The sequence below is a fragment of the Palaemon carinicauda genome, chromosome 4 (assembly GCF_036898095.1).
Source record: "Palaemon carinicauda isolate YSFRI2023 chromosome 4, ASM3689809v2, whole genome shotgun sequence".
NCBI lineage: Eukaryota > Metazoa > Arthropoda > Malacostraca > Decapoda > Palaemonidae > Palaemon > Palaemon carinicauda.
In genome coordinates this window covers 15,957,784-15,960,283 of record NC_090728.1, presented here as the reverse complement: position 1 = coordinate 15,960,283, position 2,500 = coordinate 15,957,784, and the positions used below count along the sequence as shown (strand labels likewise).

At 30.2% G+C, this 2,500-nt stretch overlaps 1 pseudogene; it reads right to left on the bottom strand.

Moving 5' to 3' along the window:
• The window catches only part of LOC137639006 (uncharacterized), a 2,237-nt pseudogene extending 505 nt beyond the window's left edge, over positions 1 to 1,732 (bottom strand).
• Positions 1,733 to 2,500: the final 768 nt, after the last annotated feature.

Here is a 2,500-nt window from a genome sequence, read left to right as displayed (position 1 = left end):
TTGCTGTGCCAGCTGCTGCCACCACGAAGAACTCTCCCTCTCCAGGTGGTACTTGTCGGCTATGTGTGGTACTGGTATTAGGTTGTGCGGGGTCCACCCACTCTCTGTTGTGGCTCCTTCTGGTGGTGAGCCACGTCTCATTGACATATACTATCTCCCTTACATTTTCTCAATGGCGCTTCAGAGCCCGGAGAGCCCCGATCCCTCGGCAAATCACATTAATGGACTCTTTTGCAAGATACATCTTTCGTTGAGACGTTTTATATCTGAATCACATATCTTGCAGGAGCCGCCACACCGCTATCTCGGAGGTTGTTTCAGGGATTATGGTGGCTGTATTCAATCTGTCATCAGGGTTTTAACAGTAAATACTTCCTTTGCAGCGAATATCTCGTGAACAAACCGACGAATGGCACCTACTGTGAAATTATCAAAGACTTGTGGTATAGGAAATACTTCGCCAGCAGACTCATGTGAGATCACTGATCTGTCACCGTGAATAATCTTCCTTACAGAAAGCGACGTGGTATCCATGAAATTAGCCACATGGTCGTAGGGCCTGTGTGGACAAAGACCAGTATTTAGCCAGTGAATAAAAATGCATTTTATGTTATACTTTGTTTTCTCTATGCACATGTTCATGCAAAGAAATTTATGATATTAAAAGTCATAATAATCCCATTATTATTCGTTACAGTTATTATCATTATTGTTGTTATTGATATAATCATCATTATTGTTATTATTCATACTTCGACATCAAGGAAGAGTATGAGTCGAATATTTAGAGATATATAAATGCTTTACATATATGAACTTACACATATATAGTACATACATGCACATAAACATAATCTATAAATGAAGCTTTATATATAAATGTATGTTTAAGTACAATGTGTGTATATATATATATATATATATATATATATATATATATATATATATATATATATATATATATAAATATAAATATATATAAATATATATAAGTATATATAAATATATATATATATATATATATATATATATATATATATATATATATATATATATACATATATATATCTATATATATATATATATATATATATATATATATATGTATATATATATATATATATATATATATATATATATATATATATATATATATATATATATATATATATTATATATATATATATATATATATATATATATATATATATATATATATATATATATATATAAGGAGATCAGTAGAATAGGTGAATTGTTAAATATGGTTGATGAAGCTAGTCAGTGAGATAGTTTGCAGTAAGGAATAAATCTGTGATCTCTTCTTCTTATCATGAAAATTTAGAAATACATTGATATAAAAAAATGTTTTTGTATCTCATTTTTTTTTTCCAAACTCGTCATTGAAGCATGATACCTATAGAATTTAATTTAGTCTTCCTGTCTGAATCATTTGGTATTTGTGTATGATCTATTATCTACTTACTTGTTAATATTAATTATATGAAGCATGCAGTTCTTTTCTTTATTGCATACTGCAAAAACACGTGACACGAAAACAGTCTTGCAGCCATGAGGACAATTTGCCAGGCCTGCCATAAGTGAAGCCCCAGACAGCAGTCACGTAGAACAGATTGGCTTTAACGTATGAATGCTCTGCTGTCCTCATCCTGTTATCGGCGTGTTTACTATTGTGAATGGAAAGTTTACTGGGTATTACGTCTGATGTCATAATTCACGTCACAATTAGCCTCTCTCTGGGTGCGTCTAAATTTAGCTAAGTTACTCTTTCAATTTCTTATATTTACTTTGGTAAGTGTGTTTATTATTTATATTAGACATTACTGCATATTTTTACCAATGAGGCTGTGGCTTCAAATAACTATTTCCAAAACGTGACCCATATCCGATGTTTTGGTAGGATTTTATCAACAAAAATCAATTGGACACAGCCCTGAAATGCATAGTAGTCTACTTAACTCTTATCAAGAGGAAAACAACCATTGAAATATATATATATATATATATATATATATATATATATATATATATATATATATATATATATATATATATATATATATATATATATATATATATATATATATATATAGGCTGTGAGGAGGAACTCGAACTAACTCTGTTACGTATCACCACCATTCGATCAAGCCTTCCACTGGAGTCAACACAGCTCTTAAGAGAGAAAAACAACGATCGATAATAAGGCACTTCAGTGGTTCACTAATATCAGGGGAGAAGGTGGTAAACAAAGCACAACTGCGAAGTCATATGACTTACAGAGTTCATCAAACTAAGAAAAAGCTTAAATATACGAAAAACAACGCCAGCTTATTGATAAACTTAAAACTAAAACAAGATCAAAAGGTTGGACAAGTATGTACAACTTATAATTAGATTATACTGAATTTACCTTAATCTAATAATATATGTACACACACACACACACACACACATATATATATATATATATATATATATG